Source organism: Dasypus novemcinctus, chromosome 10, assembly GCF_030445035.2.
Source record: "Dasypus novemcinctus isolate mDasNov1 chromosome 10, mDasNov1.1.hap2, whole genome shotgun sequence".
Lineage (NCBI taxonomy): Eukaryota > Metazoa > Chordata > Mammalia > Cingulata > Dasypodidae > Dasypus > Dasypus novemcinctus.
In genome coordinates, this window is record NC_080682.1 from 54751162 (window position 1) to 54770153 (window position 18992).

The following is an 18992-nucleotide window of genomic DNA, read 5'->3' on the forward strand; positions in this document are numbered from 1 at the left end:
AGGGATCACTACCACATACCAGCTGAAGAAGCAACTAGAAAATGACCTTGAATTAAAGATTCAATGCGGAACAGCAGAATATACCTGTCTACATATAATAACATGACTTCGGGAAGCGGTTTGACCTAATGTAAGGGGGAAATGGAAAGGAGAAATGAGATTATAAGGCTGTGAGTCTCTAAAAAAGAGTCTGGAGGTTGTCAGAAGGAATACCCCTATGTACAACTGAACAGAGTCCAAGAGACAGATAAGGTAGATACAACCCCAGGTATTGGTTCTTTTGAGGGATAAAGAGACCCACGGGTTCTATGGTCATGGCAGAAGGGGTTCACTGCCATGACAGATGGCCCTTCTTTGGAGCTGGTGTTTCTGCGTGATGGAAATGGACTCAGAGGGGATCTGTTTTCACAAGACTTGCATGCTACTTTATTGGAATTGTAGTTGGTGCTGGGTTTAAGATATATGTAGGGGATTTGAATCTCTGGACTGATAATATGACACCCAGGCCCAGAGCCTCAACAGACTTCAGCTCCTACACTTTGACTTATTGGACTTACTCCACTCAGCTAACATGGAGTTGAAGAAGGTCAACCACCACAACATGGAGCCTAGAGTGTCTACAACTAGAAGCGGGAAGAGTGCATCCAGTACCCATGTGGAATCTAAGCCCTCACTTGACATAGGTGTGCAATGGATACAACCAATCCAATGTCCACAGAGAAAATGTGGAATGGGTGTGGGAACGGTAGCCATGGGGGCTGCTGGGTGTGGGGAACGGGAGGAAGAGATGAGATGTGGAGGCGTTTTCGGGACGTGGAGTTGTCCTGGATAGTGCTTCACGGACAATTACGGGACACTGTAGATCCCCCCAGGGCCCACTGGATGGAACGTGAGAGAGTCTGGGCTATGATGTGGACCATTGACTATGGGGTGCAGTGATGCTCAGAGATGAACTTACCAGGTGCAATGGATGTATCACGATGATGGGAGAGAGTGTTGCTGTGGGGGGAGTGGGGGCGGGGGCGGTGGGGTTGAATGGGACCTCATATATTTTTTTTAATGTAATTTTAAAAAAATAATAATAAATAAATATTAAAAAAAAAAGAGTTGGGTACAAATCGTGGTTGATATTACAAATGCAAGAGTGTCTTTTCTTAGCTGGAACAAATGTATATCACTACTACAGTATGTTGGGAATGTGGAGAAGCATGGGAAAAATATAGCTGGAGTGACCTATGGATTGTGGTTAGTAATAATAACATAATATTCTTACATCTATGCAAAAGATGTCCTGTGTTGAAACTGAGGCAATATGGAAAATATGAGCCAAATGTACACTATGGACATGGCAATAATCAGATGATATTATTCTATCTGTAGTGAATGACACACCACATTATGGTGTATTGATGGAGGGGTGTTGTTTGGGAATTCTGCACATGAGCATGATTGTTTTATAAGTTGACAACTTCTGCCATAAAAAGTATATATTTAAAAAATAATAATAGGGTGGGTTGGGGGAAAAACACACCAAATGTAAGAAAAGAACTATGATTAGTATAAGATTTTGACAGTGTTCTTTCATAGCTTGTAACAAACATCTCATGACAATGCAAGGTGTTGGTGAAGGGTTGATGTATGGGACACCTGTATGATGTTATGCATGTTTGCTTTGTAAGTTCACAACTTTTACTATACACTTTATTGTTTATGTGTGTTCATATATAAATGATACAAAGATAATAATAATCAGATTGGTTAAGGGAAAAATACTTTGTTTAGTAATAATATTTTGACAATGCTCTTTAATCATTAGTTAAAAAGGTTTAAAAACAATGCAAGTTATTGGTGGTAGGGTGGGATGTTATATATGTTTGTTTGATGTTACATATGTTTGTTTTGTAAGCTCACAACTATTATACATTTATTGTTTATGGATGTTTATGTGTGAGTGATATATTTCAATAAATTTAAAAAAAAAATAAAAAGATAGATGCCAGAAGTCTGGAATGTTTGAAGGCCCTGGGAGTTTGAAAGACTTGATAATCTTGAAACAATGGATCACCACCACCAAGATACTAACCTCAGGAAAGACACATCATATGGTTTGTGATGGAAAGGAACAAAGTTAGGAAGATTCTGGAAAAGACAATGCATGGACAAGGGCTTGTCTATTATTTTGTAAATGCTTCTTTTTCCTGAGCCTGACAGGGAAGTATCCCAGCCCATTACAAGATACTGGCATGATCCACACAGTTGATGAAATGTAGTATGATTCCACAAGCCTGACTGGGGTGTTTCTTCTCTGGGAGTTTAGATGCCTGTAACTGCCAAAATGAGAAGCCCCAACAAGCTATTTGTACATGAAGTGGTATTACCTATGCTAAGTGGACTGAGAATGTTGCTTTCTGACTTCTTGTGATTTCTGCTCTGGGCCGCTTGTCATGATATCTGCTTTATTAAATCAACTCCACTTCATAGGTTACAAGCAAAAAGCAACTTGAATGGTTCATGGAAACCCATGAAGATTCTAAAGCTTTTTCAGATTTTATTTACAAGGATAATTACCATCTCAATGTAATAATCAAAAGCCCAAACTTTCTTCAATTTAAACTTTTCCCTTTCCCCAGGCTCAGATATAGAGGCCTAAAAGAATAGAAGGGTACCTGGTGACTTTTTCTTCATTCCTGACCTTTTACTCCTACTCAGTCTTCCCTGATTCTTTACTTACTGAGTTTTCTTTTTCCTTTGATGGTGAGCTTAAGTGGAGAAGGCTTAGGAAAAAGAACATAGCCTCCCAAAGTAAGTACAGATATAATCTGGTGATGGTTCTCTCTAGTTTTGGAAAATACACAATAGATTTTTTTTCTCTGTTGAGGGTTTTAAAGATTTCCTACCTCTGAAGACCCTGAACCACAGTTACCTTACCAAAAAAAAAAGCTATTTCTCTGCTGTCTGATGCTTCCCATAGACCTGGAATGCCAGTGGTTCACCCCAAACATGTTCTTACTTTTAGAATTCCTCAGTCACCCCAGACAGTCCTTTTTACATTGAGTTCCATTTAAGATGATTCCATTTCAGTCCTCTCATGTCACTTTCATGGACTCCAGGCTGGTCTCCAGTGGATCAGATTGTTAGAAGCGCTACTCCAAGTGACAAAAAGCAAGCTCAGCTCAGGTGTCTCTTTCCTTCTCGTGAAGGTGAACAAGAAGTTCCTCACTTTCTTCCCCCACAGGGAAGAGAAACACACAAGGAACTGGCATTTCTCTCCCAAGAAATCCTCTCTTTCAAGATATGCCTACCAGATAAAAGTTGGGCTTCTGCTTTAAAATCTCCTAGCATGATTTAGGGAATTTCTGTTTATCAGCTGCCTCTTCCTGCTATGTCAATGTGTGTCCCTCTTCTAGGCTCCCAAACATTTCTAACTTGATGATTTTACCTGAACTTGAAAACCAGGAAACCAAATTTAGCATAAAGGAGTAAAACTCTAGAGAGGGCTTTCAGTCCTTGCAAAAGCATCAATGCACAAGCATTTGAAGGTTTTTATTTTTCACTTCCTCCTGGCCCTGGCCTATATTCTAGAGAGCTGAGAATGCCACATACCCAGGCAATGGAAAAGTGATATTTTACTTTATTTGTAATCTCAGAGAGCAATAAGGATGTCTGAAGTGATTCTTGGAAAGAGTATAAGAAATGGAAAAATAATAGAAGTGGTACAAAAAAGTCCCTCCAACTAGGAAATCTGTGAGAAGTGCAGATTTAGACAAATGGCCAATTCTATTCAGTCATGGGCAAATAATCCCAAATCATTCATAAGTCAATAAAACTCATTTTTCATCTATAAAGTACAAAGAGCTCACTTTACTTAACTAGTTCAGCATATATAGCAGTGTACATATTTTAACATGTAACCAGATAATGTTTAGGCTACTTCTAAACACATATGCCAGCTTAAGGACAAAAGATAAAGTTCACTCAGGTGAACTTATACCAAGAGCTTCATGCTAGGCTGATTGATTTACCTATAGGTACATAGGAAAAATTAAACTAATTCAGGCCATATAGGATGACTCAGCTGATTTTGGATTGCTGAATATTCTGCATCACTCACTATATATTTCCTAGTGACACAAAGAACATACTTCCATTATACCAAAATATATAGCTCATGATTGCCCATGAAAAAGAAATAAAGCTAAGCTTAAGATGAAGAACCTGGGAATGAAACCACCTGGGCTCAAATTCTGGGCTTGCCTCTCATCATTGCGATGTTAGACAAGTGCCTCAATTTTCTCATCTATAAAATGGAGTTAATAGTAGTCCTTGTCTTATAGAGTTTTAGTTTATAACAAGTTTATTAAGATAAAACTCACATCCTATAAAATTTACTCTTTTAAAGTGTATAATTCAGAGTTGATACAGAGTTCTTGAAAGAAACAGAACCAACAAAATACATGTGTGTGTGGAGGGGAAAAGATGGCTAAAGAGATAGATAGATTTATTATAAGGAATTGACTCAAACAATTGGAGATCTAGCAATTCCAAATTCCAAAGGGCAGGCTACAGGCTAGAATTCCCATAAAGGTGATGTTAATGTCTTGAATGTGGATTCCATAGGGGATGTTGGCAGTCTGGAAATCCCAGTAAGAATTAATGTTGAAGTCTTGAGGTAGAAATTATTCTGATCTCTGGAACTCTCACTTCTTGCTGTTAAGATCTCCAACTGATTGAATGAAGCAACCATGTTATGCAGGGCAATCTCCTTTACTTAAAGACAAACGGTTGTAGATGATAGTCCCATCTATGAAACACTTAGACAGTAAGAACTAGGACAGTGTTTTATCAAACAACTGGACACCATAACCTTGACAAGTTGACATCGAAAATCACAGGTAATTTTTAGTATTTTTGCAAACTTTTGCAACCATCACTACTATCTAATTTTAGAACATTTTCATCACCCCAAAAAGAAAACCCACCCCATTAGCAGTCACTTTGCTTTGCCCTCTCACCATGCCACTGCAGCTAATAATCTATTTTCTGTCTCTATGGCTTTGTCTGTTCTGTACATTTCATATAAAAAGAATCTTACAATTTGTAATAGTTTATTGCTGGCTTCTTATACTTAGCATAATGTTTTCAAGTTTTGTCTATGTTGTAGAATATATCAATACTTTCATTTCTTCTCATTGCAAAATAATATCCTATTATATGGCAGTAATGGTGTCAACATGGCAATGTAATACATCCCTTTGAAAAGGCTCCCCTCAGAAACAACTAATAAAAAGACAAATCTCACTTTCTTAAAACTTTAGAGGTAGAGAAAGACACCACATCTGCTGAATTGAAGAAAAAGAAAACTACAAGAAAAAAAAAAGTGGGAGTTCTATAACCTATACCTGCCAGTCCAGAGCCCTCCCATAGCATGGCCTGGGTTCCTCCTACCATGGATGCAGACCACAGAGCCACTCAAAGCAGCCAGTTAGAACCTCACATATATCCAAGCACAAGGACCCAACTCCACAGAAACCTAGCACAGAACACCAGCAGCTGGTGAGTGCAGGAACACAAAAGCACCCCCAGGAAACAAAAGAGACAGCTACAGAACAGTTGGCAAGAGACTACATACCCAAGCCCGTTTCTGATTGCTGGATCACCTAAAGGAAAAAACAGACCTTTATGATCACTGACATCATCCACCTCTCCAGGGTGGAATATGCTAATAGGGACCTTACCAGGTGCAGAAAAGCCCCAGGGGAATAAAAGAAGGGAAAACTGAACTGCAAAAAGGTAGGACAGTCCCAGGACTAAAAAGTGTAATGAAAAGGGGGAACAGAGTGAGGGAGAGCCGTTTAACAAAACATAGGAGCTGGGGAGAAAATGCTGGAAAAAAAAAACAAAAAAGAACAGATTGGGATTCCCAGAGAAGTATTGGAGGAAAGGAAGCTTTTACCTAGAGGCAAAATAAGTGCATATAAAAGGGCAATCTCAAATGTTGAACAGCATGTCCAGGGCAAGAAACAGGTCCAGGAGATCTGAGAAAATCTAAACAGTTTACATGGCTACTCTAAAGGTTCAGTATAAGCTGGACCAAATTTCAAAGTGGAACCTTAGCACATAGCCAATCTACAATAAAACCCTAGGTATGAGCAAGAGGGAGACAGTGACCTTCAGAGTTAGCAGATCAAAATAATCAGATGCCCAGGCAGCCTCAAAATATTACAAGCCATACTAAAAAGCAGGAAGATATGTTCAGTCAAGGCAACAAATTAAAACTTTAGAAAAGTCACAGAATTTGGAAAAAAATAATGAAAGAAATTCAAACAAATCTCCTAAATCAATTAAAGAAGATGAAGGAAAATATAGATAGAAATAAAACTTAATGGTAGATATAGTACTAAAAGATACAAGAAAACAATGTGTGAACAAAAAGAATAATTAGTAAGTTTAAAAAGAAACATACTAGAAATTATGGGGATTAAAACCACAACAATGGAGATGAAAAATACACTAGAGGCATAAAGGAGCATATGTTAACAGGAAGAAGAAAGAATCAGTGACCTAGAAGACAGGACAGTCAAAATCAAAGAGAAGAACAGATAGAGAAAGAATAGAAAAAAATTGACCACTGTCTGTACAATTTGAATGACAGTATGAAGGGGGAAAAAAAAAAAAAAAAAAAAAAAGCCTTATGGATGTCCCAGAAGAAGAAGAGGTGAGAAAAGGTAGAGAAAGAATATTTGAGGAAATAATGGACAAAAATTTCCCCGCTCTTATAAAGTGTAATGTACTCCAAACACAATAAATCCTAACAGACCATAATTTTTGTATATGGTATAAGAGAGGGGTTCCTTTTTATGTAATAATAAGTATTCAATAGGATGTGGAGAAATAGGAACACTTATTCATTGTTGGTGGGAAGGTAAAATGGTGCAGCTGCTATGAAAAACATTTGGCAGTTCCTCAGAAAGTACTATATAGAATATAATACGGCTTGACAATTCCATTTCTAGGTATATACCCAGAAGATTTTATAGCAGGGACTTGAACAAATATTTGCACACCTATGTTCATTGTGACTTATTCATAATTGCCAAAAAATGTAAGCAACCCCAAGTGTGCATCAATAAATAGATGGATAAACAAAATGTGGTATATACATACAATGGAATATTATTCAGCTATAAAAAAGGAATGAAGTTCTAATACATGCAGCAATGTGGATGAAACTTGAAGACACAATGTTGGGTGAAATAAGCCAGACACAAAAGGACAAATATTGTATGCTCTCACTGATATGAAATAATTATAATAAGCAAACTCATAGGCTTAGAATCTAGAATATATGTTACAGAGTTTGGGTAAAGGTAGGGAGTGGGGAGTTAAAGTTTAAATTGTACAGAGTTTCTATTTGGGTTGATGGAAAATTTTGGTAATTAATGGTGGTGATGGCTGTACAACATTGTGAATGGAAATAACAGCACTGGATTTTATATTGAGTATGATTAAAGGGGGAAACTTTAGGTGCTACATATGTTACTAGAATGAATTTTTAATATGTAAAAAACCTTCATTGAGTTTATCTAAAATTCTGAAATAATTTCAAAAAAAAAATCATCTTTAAACTATCTCTTAATGGTCAAGTTTCCTAAATTCAAGTGTAATAAAAGTCGTTTTTAAGTTTTATGAAGATGTATGATAAAGGATGCTTATTACCATAAAAAATTTTAAATATCCCATTTTTCTTATCACATTTGCTTATCCATTCAACAATTGATGGATTTTTAGGTTGTTTCTACATTTTGGCTATTATGAATAAGGTTTTGATGAATATTTGAGTACAACTAAATTTGTGGACATCTGCTTTCATTTCTCTTGGATATATAACTATAAGGTAGCCTGGTTTAACATTTTGAGATACCAAACTATTTCCCAATGTCACTGCATCATTTCACATTCCCATCAGCAGTGTATGGTGCTTCAAATTTCTCCACAATCTTACAAACACTTATTATTGTCTGTCTTTTTTAATTTAGCCATTCTAATGAGTTAAGAAATCATACCTCATTTTATATTTGGTTTGCATTTCCCTAATGGGTAATGATGTTGAGCATCTTTCCCTATGCTCACTGACAATTTGTATATCTTCTTTTGAGAGAGGTCTATTCAAAACCTTTACCCATTTTTAAAATATAGTCATTTTATTGTTGAGTTGTAAGAGTTTTTTATATATTCTGAATACAAGGCTCCAATATGATTTGAAAATATTTTATACCATTCTGTGGATTATGTTTTTACTTTCTTGATGGCTAACTTTGAAACACAAAGTTTTTAATTCTTATAGTGCCTAGTTTATTTTTTTCTTCTGTTGTTTGTGCGTCTAGTGTCATATCTGTGAAAATACTGCTTATCCCAAGGCTGTAAATATTTACTCTTTTTTTCCCTAAGTGTTTCATAATTTTAGCTCTTACATTTATGTTCATAATCTATTTTGAGTTAATATCTACATACAGTTTAAGGTAGGGATCCAAGTATTTTCTTTTGCTTGTGGATATTCAATTGTGTCAGTATTACTTGTTGAAAAGACTATTCTTTTTCTTTTTTAATCACCTCGGTACCCTTATTAAAAGTGAATTGACCATAAAAATAAAGGTGGGTTTATGAACTCTCAATTCTATTCCACTGAAATATATGTCTATCCTTATGCCAGTACCACAATGTCTTAATTACTGTATCTTTGAAGTGTGCTTTGAGATTGGAAAATGTAAGTTCTTCAACTTTGCTTTGTTCTTCTTTTCCAAGACTGTTTTGTCTATGAGTCCCTTGCTTTTCCATATGAATTTAGATTGGCCTGCCAATTTCTGCAAAACAGGCACCTGGGATTTTGATAGAAATTGTGTGTAATAAGTTTGTTAAATGCCTTGTATATGGGTGAATAAAAATGGAAAAGAGCAATGAGATAGAATGTAAGAAATGTTGGTTCTAGCCCTTTGAAAAAACACTTCTGTTTTTAGTACTTCAGTTTCTTCATTGCTAAAAATATAGAAGCTAGACTATGTTGCTATGCAAGATAACTTCATACTCAAAATTCTATAGGTCTTCATCTATCTGAGACCTGAAAAGAATCTCATCAGTTTGGTAGGAATAACACGAAGTTTTGAAAGAACATCAACTATTTTGACCTACAAATAATATTGCACATCTGTCAAATATAATAACTCTGTGAATGGAAAAGAACTTAATTTAGAGAAAGACTTTCTTTTAAGGGGCTAAATGTAAACTGTTTTCAACCAAACAACTTTTTAAAAAACTACAGTAATGATGCAACTAGAAAATGACCTTGAATTAAAGGTTCAACGTGGACCAGCAGAATATCCCTGTCTACATATAATAACAGGAGTTTAAAATGCTGTTTGACCTAATGTAAGGGGGAAATGGAAAGGAGAAATGAGTTTATATGGCTATGAGTCTCTAAAAAAGAGTCTGGAGGTTGTCAGAAGGATTGCCCTTATGCACACCTGAGCAGAGTCTCAGAGACAGATAAAGTAGATACAACCCCAGGTATTGGTTCTTTTGAGGGCTAAAGAGACCCACGGGTTCTATGGTCATGGCAGATGGGGTTCACTGTCATGTCAGTTGGCCCTTCTTTGGAGCTGGTGTTTCTGTGTAATGGAACTGGACTCAGATGGGATCTCTTTTCACAAGACTTTCATGCTACTTTACTGGAATTGTAGTTGGTGCTGGGGTTTAAGATATATCTAGGGGATTTGAATCTCTGGACTGACAATATGATAGCCAAGCCCTGAACCTCAACAGACTTCAACTCCTACACTCTGATTTATTGGACTTACCCCACTCAGCTAACATGGAGTTGAAGAATGTCAACCACCACACCATGGAGCCTAGAGTGCCGACAACTGAAAGCAGGAGGATTGCATCCAGTATCCATGTGGAATCTAAGCCCCCTCTTGACATACATGTGCAATGGACACAACCAATCCAAGGTCCACAGAGAAAATGTGGCATTGGTGTGGGAAAAGTGGCCATGATGGCTGCTGGGTGAGGGGAATGGGAGGAAGAGATGAGATGTGGAGGCATTTTCGGGACTTGGAGTTGTCCTGGGTGGTGCTTCATGGACAATTACGGGACACTGTAGATCCCCCCAGGGCCCACTGGATGGAACGTGGGAGAGTATGGGCTATGATGTGGACCATTGACCCTGAGGTGAAGCGATGCCCAGAGATGTACTTACCAAATGCAATGGATGTGTCATGATGATGGGAGAGAGTGTTGCCGTGAGGGGAGTGGTGGGGTGGGGGCAGTGGGATTGAATGGGACCTCATATTTTTTGAATGTAATATTTTTTAAAAATGAATAAAAAATAAATAAATAAAATTAAATTTAAAAAAAAGAAATGTAAAAATAAAAAAAATAAAAATAAAAAAACCTACAGTGATTTGCAGGCCCTTAGACTGTTGTTTTCCTTAATGTAAACTAGATTTGGTCTTGAGCTACTTAAAATGAAACCTGGCTACATATTAAATATCCATAATGTCTCCAAGCAGAACATAAAATGCAAAAAAGAATGTATGCCAATTACTATTTTAATGAATATAGATTATTTCAATAATTTAAAATACAAGTATTTAAGTACATATTTATATAACCTATTTACTCTAAATTCTAAGGTCACATCCTTAATAATGAATATCTGGCAAGTATTCTGGTCTTTTATGTTTTCACTATCCAAATAAACTCTCTAGCATTAGCTGGCTAAATGTATCAAATACTCATGTTCAAATTTTCAAAAAAGCTTAAAAACAAAGGAGGTACAAGATAAATAATATATAGGCCTTATTCTCAAAGAGTTCATAATCTAATGTAGTTGGGAAGTCAGATATATAAGAAGACAATCATTGTACAACGTGAGAAATGCTGTAACATGAGTATAAAAATTGTTTGGAGATATGAGAAGACACAGAAGCTTTGGGGCAACAGTGATGAATGAGATGAGACTTCAGTACTGAAGACACATCTGTCCTGATGTGGGGCATTAGGAAGTGAGAAGTGCTGTGGACAACTTCAAAATGTCTAGGTTAGGTGACCAGCTGGATGGATAATGAAGCTTTAGACAAGTTAGTCCCATGTACAAACAAGTTCTCATGGTGTCCATGGAACTGAACTCCAGATAAAGAAATTCCCAACCCTATATTGCCACCTCTCTCACACCAAAGAAGATTTCCAAAGTACAACTTTGAAGTTTTTTATAGATTTCATCCAAACAACTGATACTTTACATAGCTACCCAAATATCCTACCTTTACTCACCAAGCTTCAAATAGGAATCAAGCTATAGTAAAGGCAAGCAGTTCCTACTGATGCAACATTTATCTCTCTTATGTAAACTTCCCTTTCGGCCTCCTCCTACCATGGTGAATTTTTTGCTGTATAAACAAAATCGATATTTCATTTTGTGAAATATCCAATAATAATCATTACTTTCTGAGATGCTGGGTATCTCAAGGGCTTTCACACTGAATGAGTTTGTTACATACTCAAAAATAAGTAGCTAAGGAAACTGCACAATCTTAATAATACGAACAAAAATAAAAGAATTAGAAAAACTTTAATAACAGAATTGGTCCATTTTCCAATGTGGCTAAATTCTAAATGAATTGATTAAATTTTGGTTAAATAATAAAGGAAAGCTTATTTAAAATATTTATGTAGGAACACACTATATCTAAAATAAGCATCATGCATTATTCTTACTGAAATGATTTAACCGGCTTGGAATTATCAACGGTGAATGAGAGAATTTTGGAAAAAGGTAGGATTGGGAACTGCCTATGTAATTAGAATATGTGCTCTGAACATTTACTGCAACTACAACCCAATTTCAGTGGGGCCCTTTAAATTCCAAATCCAAAGGACCTGTCTTTGACTTCTGCATTTTTTTCCTTCTGCACAGTTTAAAACTTTTGACCATTTTGACCTTCTTAAACTAGTCTTCATCTTTGACTTCCGGAAGGAAATATTATTATCAGGGGGAATCAGCAAAATCTTTCTGGAGGCGGCAGACTTGGCCCAGTGGTTAGGGCATCTGCCTACCACATGGGAGGTCCGCAGTTCAAACTCCGGGCCTCCTTGACCTGTGTGGAGCTGGCCCATACTCAGTGTTGATGCGCGCAAGGAGTGCCCTGCCACTCAGGGGTGCCCCCTGCGTAGGGGAGCCCCACACACAAGGAGTGCACCCCATAAGGAGAGCCGCCCAGTGCAAAAGAAAGTGCAGCCTGCCCAGTAATGGCGCTGCACACACGGAGAACTGACACACGAGATGATGCAACAAAAAAAGAAACACAGATTCCCATGCCACCGATAACAACAGAAGCAGACAAAGAAGAAGATGCAGCGAATAGACACAGAAAACAGACAACCAGGTTGGGGGGTGGGGGGGGTGGGGAGTGGGGGCGAAGGGGAGAGAAATGAATAAATAAATAAATCTTTAAAAAAAAATTCTTTCTGGAGGAGGTGCCACGCCCTGGGTATTGAGGCAGAGTAGGAATTCACTTGTGAATACAGCACTGAGAAGAGAAATTAACAATTATCCATGCTATCTAGACTTCCTGTTTTCCTATTACAAATTATATAATAAATCCAGTCACTTAAGATCAGAAACTCATAATAATTAAAATATAGGTCACCAGAAAATAGAAGGAGGGTAGAGAATGGAAAGCTGAAGACTAATCTTTGCAAAATTGGTGAAAAGTTTGGTTGTAAATCTTTGGAAATGAATAGAAATGGTAAAAGCACATCATAGTGGGTAACCAGCAGAGTTATTATATGGGTATGACAGTGGTTGAAAGGGGAAGTCGAAGGACATGTATATAACTAGAAGGAAAGCTAAAAAATGTAACATGGGACAGTATAACATATGAATATGGGTGATACTGCATATATAAGACATTTTTACAAAATATAAATACAAATAAATTAGAGAGACAGAAACAGAATATCTACTATGTATGGCAGGGGAAGCATAGAGAGACTGAGAGGTGATGAAGGGTTATTTGTTTATTTTTCTGTTTTTTTGTTGTTTTTTATTATTATTATTGAAATAATGAAAATGCTCTAATAATGATTGAAATGAAGAATGCCCAACTGTGTGATTATACCAAATACCATTGCCTACACAATTTGCATGGATTTATGCTTTATTAATATGTATAAATAAAATTGATTTCCTAAAAAAGAAGAAGGAGAAAGATCAGGAACTCAGCCAGAAGAGAGAAATCTGCTAGGAACAGTTTTACCTTTTTGACACTGTAAATATACAGGAACATAAAATTAGAGAACAAAGAAAATGGGCAAAGGAGAGAAAATAAATAAAGTCATACACTAATTTTTTCACAGACCTATTGCTTTGTCAATGGTTCCTTATTTTTTACCCTCAGGCCCAGGATCAGAGACTTGCCCGTAATTAAGCAATTACTGAAATTGATGCACAATCAAAACACTACTCTAAATTTGTTTAATAGCCGAAGAAATATAATTGATTCCCCAAGTTCTTCCAGAATCTTGCACTGCCCCACTTGGAGGTGGATTCTAGCTCTCCTTCCATTCAAATTGGTTAGGCTTTTGCAGCTGCCTCAAGGAACAGAATGCAGTATAAGGACACTATGTGACCTTGGAGTTGGGTGATGCGAAACGGTACAACTTCTACTTGTCCCTCTCACTCGCATGCCCTTGGAGCTCAGCCACCATGCTGAGGAAGCTTGCATTTGCCCATGTGTGAATACACAGGGCAAGGTCTATGCTGAGGGGAACACAAGCCCCCAGTCCATTCATATCAACTGGTCGATATGTCAGTGAACAATAGTAGAATAATTACAGGCCCCAGATTTTGAGTTTTCCAGCTGAGGCTCTTACCTTATAAAACAGAGAGGCCATCCTCCCCATCCCCAGTTTGAATTCCTGACCCAGAGAATCCTGAAGCATAATAACTGGCTGTTTTTTAACACTAAGTTTGGGGATCATTGGTCACACAGCCCTGGTAACTAGAATAATTGCACATAAATATACCATGGAAAACTCGCATTGCATTTATAGAGCAGAGTTGATTCAAAATTGCCCCCACAATGCTTCATCCACAAGGTCGTTCTTTGTGTGCGCTGAGGAGCTAAATTGTTCCCTTATCAGGGTAAACTGTCCAGCCTTTGAAAATTCTCTTTCTTCTCCCTACAGATGGCTGCCTCTCTCTCACATCCAGGTTTAACCCCAGATAGACCACACCATGGCAGTTGTTCCACATAACTCTATTTTGTCCTCTTCATGGCATAACCAAGAACTGAAATAACATCTATTTGTCTATGTGCTTTTTACTATCTCTCTCAATCGAATGTTAGCATTAAAAGGGCAGGGGTTGTTATTCTTGGTCACTGAGGTATTGCCAGGAACCTAGGAGAGTGCCTTACACAAATAGTTATTGACTGATGACTAAGCATATTCACATCATCTCAGTTAAGGCTCAAAGCCACACTCTGAGCAGCACTGACAACATAATTTGCAGGACCAGGGTAAAAGGAAATGGGAGGGCACTTTCCAAACATTCAAAAATGATTAAAGATTTCAAGATAGCAACAGAAAAATATTAAACCAAGTGCAGGGCCCTTCTGAGCAGGGGCCTCTGAGACGGTGCAGAGTACACAGATGTGAAGCCAGGCCTGACTGAAGGAGGTACTGCTCTTAACCCCATTTACAAGTGAGATAATGAAAGTGTAAAGCAGCTACGAATCTCGCTCAAGTCAGAGAGATGGAAGTTGAGCCCAAAATGGTGTAATAATATAGCCTGTGCATGAATTCAAAATTATCTAATTCTGTATCCAAGTGTGCCTAGTTACTAAAAAGTCAATTAAGTAATACAGACCCTATAAGCTTTAATTTTCAGAAAAGATGTAGACCGAATGTGTATTCAAAGCTACATGCAGATGGAAGGTGGGCGATATGTTAATTCAACTTACCTGGAATGTGGGGGATATGTTAATTCAAAACTTATCTGGTACTCAGACAAACACTTAAAACTCTAAGAAACTAACAAAGAAAAGTCCTTTTTCCATAAAAGCACCATTTGACTCTCCTCGCACCTACATCCTCTGTATAAAAGGGACTCAGAAATCCTATTCAGGGCTCAGGTTTTTGGACAGGAGTCCCCAGGCCTGGCCAGTTGTTAATAATTTTTCCTTCTCTAGAATATTCCTTGCACTTGGGGAATTGTTGCTGTTCCTTTTTTTTTTTTTTTTTTTTTTTAATATTCCTGAGTCCTGGCCTTCAATATGCAATCCTTAAATCTCTCTGCTTCCACAACATTTCCTGGGGGCTCATGCAGGATCACAATGAAGGCCAGGGTGGTAGCATTTCCCTGCCCCTTTCAGACACCTCTGAGGAAGCTGGGAGGGCACAGACAAATCCCCAATCCAGGGTGTCCCTGGACTCCTTTTAGTCCAGAAAGAGGTTGTGGGCTCTGCTGGAGCCCTCCCAGGAAAAAAAAATTGGACACACCAAAGGGTTTAAAAAGAAATCCTGAGAATGAAAAATCTCCACATGCCAGATGGGTAAGACCCCCCGGGGGGGCATAGTGTCAGGAGACCCTAATTTTAAATGTTAGAAGGGGGCCTGATCAGCTCCCAAAAAGGACCTTAGTACCTCCAAAGGTTTGGGGAGAAGTCATCTTCTCCAGGTCTGAAAAGAAAAGGAAAAAGCCTGATGTTTGGTTTTAGCTAACTGCAGGTTCACATCTGGTTTTGCCTTCACTAAGGTAGTGAAGGTTTGGTTACCATGGACAGGCATTAATGGGTTTAAGTCCTGCTCTCTACCTCACCTTAAAAACAAGTGGAAGCCTGCTGCCACTCGTGCCTTTATTTTGGCTTCTCTCTCTCTCTCTCTCTCTCTCTCTCTCTCTCTCTCTCTCTCTCTCGCTCTTGCTCTTTCTCCACTGCCATAGGAAATTAGGCATCAGTATCTCAATGCTTTCCACTGGAATGCATCCTGAAAAATTGGTCTGGATTTGGAAAATCTTGGTTACAGAAAAGTAGATTGGATTTTGTAATAAAGCTTAGTCTGAATATGGGTTGAGCAATGGAAAGTTTTGGCCAGAAATAGGTCTTTATTTTGGTGCTGGGTTGCAAATGAGCTTGTTTTGTAAATAGCAAGGGGAGGCAAAGAATCCTGTTAGAAGTTTCCCCTCACTAAGGTTGCAATTATTAACAAGCTGTAGCTCAAAAATGTCTATACCGGAAAAATGGAAATTATGAGTCAAATTGATGGGCTTTGTGTTTCTGTCTGTGTGCCATGGCTTTTTAGTATTTGTTGGTTTATTCGATGCTAGTGTATGTTTTCATGCCTCTGGATGGTGGTATTGAATTGTGTGAAATGGTGAACTTTGGTTAGGTTTGAACTCTAAAACGCCATGTCAGTTGACTAAAGGATGTCTCTTCATTCTTTCTAGAATGATAAGCATGGCTTCTGGCATGCCAGCAGGTCCCCATGGGAGTCTATTCTCAGGAATAAGGAAGTTCTGCCTGCTGCAGGTCCACATGGCCACTGAGCAGCTTTGGTGGAAAACTGAAATCCAGTTAAACTGTTGTAAAAAAAAGAAAGGGAACAAATAGATCTGAAACCTAGAAGCCTCATGTCATGTCTCCTTAAAAAAATGAGGAAATAAATCTCAAACTTCTCAGTTTAAGCTCAGTCATGCCTATAAAATGTGTGAATAGTGACAAAAAAAAATTTCATGTGCCATCAATTAAGGTGAAAGAATTCCTAGAAATGCTAAATATAAAATTCTTCTGTTTTAATCTGTGCATAACCTTGTGTTCAACTTTGAAATTGTATTTAAATTTGTCAGTTTGCTTTTGTTAGTTTGCTTGTGCCTAGGAAATCAGATTTGGGTTTCACCTGCTACAAGCTGGATAACAGTGAAAGGTAATCTAAAAATGAATCTTTAAATGGCAATACTGACTTACTAGTGGATTTAATGCATAACTTAATGTATAACTCATGAGTGAAATTTATTTAATTGCCGGAAATGTGGAAGAACTGCACAGAGTTGTTACTAATAAAATTGTTTTAATTGCATGGTTAATAAATAAAGGTGCCCAAATCAATTTTAAGTAAAAACTTTCTAAAAACTAAGAGCTGAAATTATTGTATAAGTACCTTTATATATATTTTTTTAAATTATAACTGAAATTATTACAATGGAGTAGATATAGCCTAGATTTCCGCTACTGTAATGGTTATCTTAAACTAATTTACCTTTGTTTCTGGCTACTTCAAGTACTATCTAGTGCTTACTATAGTAATGGTAGTTATAACTTAAACTTATCTTTAATTACAGTTATTTTATAACTAATTTCACCTACCACTAGAATTCAACTACTGTAATGGTAATTATAAACTGAGTTTGCCTTTACTTATAGTTACTGCAAGTCTGGCCCACCCCTTGCCTCTGCTTATGGTTCTAAAGCAAGGAAAAATTGTATCATAGCATTGGAAACATTTTGGTTATAAGCCATTAATTAAGAAAGCCACAAAGCGGGGGAACCACAAACCCCTAATCCAAAGAAGTCAGCAAGAGAAAGCCTTCAGGGAAATCTCTCAAGTGTTGTTTTACAGTTAAACTTGTTTTGTAGAAAAAAAAAAAGTTTTAAGTAACTAAATTGTGTTTCTGTGTCAAACGATTCATCTCTGCCTGTTCCCTCAGCATATATCTTCATATATCAGGATGGTAACATCAAATTAACAAATAATTCTTTAAAAAATTTTTTTTTCCTGAGCTCTTTAACCTACCAGCCCCCAGGGCCTTCTCTTTGTAAGAGCTGTGAGGGAAGGACCAGGTTTGGCATTTAAAACTCTGTCTTCTAAGTGGGGTGGGGGTGGGGGTGGGGATGGGGGAGAATGAAGTCAGAGTTTCCTGTAGCACCCCATTTTAAACCTTTTAACAGCCTTAAATAAGGGTAATTACTAATCCTATTACCAAATTTCAGTAAGTAAAGGTAAAGTCCTTAAAAGCTATGAAAAAATCCTTACTAAATTAAAATTAAAACAAATTAAATAATTATTTTATATTCCGGAGCCTAGAAGCCAGTATGCTTTTAAGATTATTCAGTTTTAAAATTTTATCAAAGACAAAAGGTTTTAAGTCCCTGTAAAGAAAAGAGAAAAAAAAAATTCTTTGTTTAAACAATAACAGTTTCAACTTACATGGCTTGGGTGTTATCTCTTTGGTTTATGGGATACCAGGTTAATAGGTTAACATTATATGTATTGGATCTTTAAAATGATAAAAAACTATAGATTAGTGTTTAATGAAATTGAGTTTAAAAAAAAATGTAAACCTGCCCTCTCCTAATTGTGTAAAGTAAAATTCATTTGTTGCTAATTGTAATCTAAGATAAATTAACCAGTCTATTTAATTGTTTAAGTATGAAAAGTTTGTAAGAGTGTCTTCCAAATTAAAGCATTTGAATGGCTAGTTCTAAAAAGCCATTATTAATTAAAAATCTAAGTTAGTATTAATGGCAAAAAGTAACTTCATAACAATAAAACCTGTCTGGAAGTCACCTCAATGTGCATATTCAAATGGTGGTAATGAAAAGTTACTTTGATTCCATTGGGAGTCTTCAGTTTTCATTTTAAAAATAGGAAAAATGGTTTTTCCTCTACTGCTAAAATAAAATAACCTCTGTAATTAACATCTTCATGGTAAAAGTGTAAAAGGAAAAAGAAAAGTACTAAAAGTTCATTTAATATATAACATATTGCATTAAAAATGTTTAAATTATACATAAAAATCAAGAGATAAACTTCAGCATTGTCTAACTCTCTTGTGCATTCAAACCAGGCATCCAATACACTGCAGGGTACTTCTCCATGAGACTTACTGGCTAGATTGGTCACTGACCCCTAAAACAATAAAAGTAACTATTACATCT